We start from the raw sequence: 370 nt of genomic DNA, 5'->3' as shown, positions 1-370 counted from the left end.
AGCAGCGGGCGCAGCTGCTGCTTCTTGCAGCGCTGCATCCCCGGGTGCCGCCGGACTTGGCGTCGGGGCGGCGCGGGCTGCCGGCTAAAGAAGGGCGCGGCGGGCAGGGAGGAGCGCCGGCCCCTGCTCCGCCGGCCCCGCTGCGGGCGGGGGAAGCCCGTGAAAGCCCCCGCGGGCCGGAGCCGCCCTGCCCTGCCCGGCAGCGCCCGCCCGCGAGAGGAGGGGAGGGGAGCGCGGGCTGTGCCGCTCTCTCCGCCTGCCTGCGGGTTTCTGCCTCGGAACCTCCTGCCTCCCTGTCCCCGCTTCTCTTCCCCTGTCCCGGGCTGCTCCCGCTCTGCCCGGGCCTGGATCAGGGCTGCCGGGCGGCTGG

Source organism: Gavialis gangeticus, unplaced genomic scaffold, assembly GCF_001723915.1.
Source record: "Gavialis gangeticus isolate Ggan-Ray unplaced genomic scaffold, GavGan_comp1, whole genome shotgun sequence".
Lineage (NCBI taxonomy): Eukaryota > Metazoa > Chordata > Crocodylia > Gavialidae > Gavialis > Gavialis gangeticus.
This window is presented reverse-complemented; position numbering follows the sequence as displayed.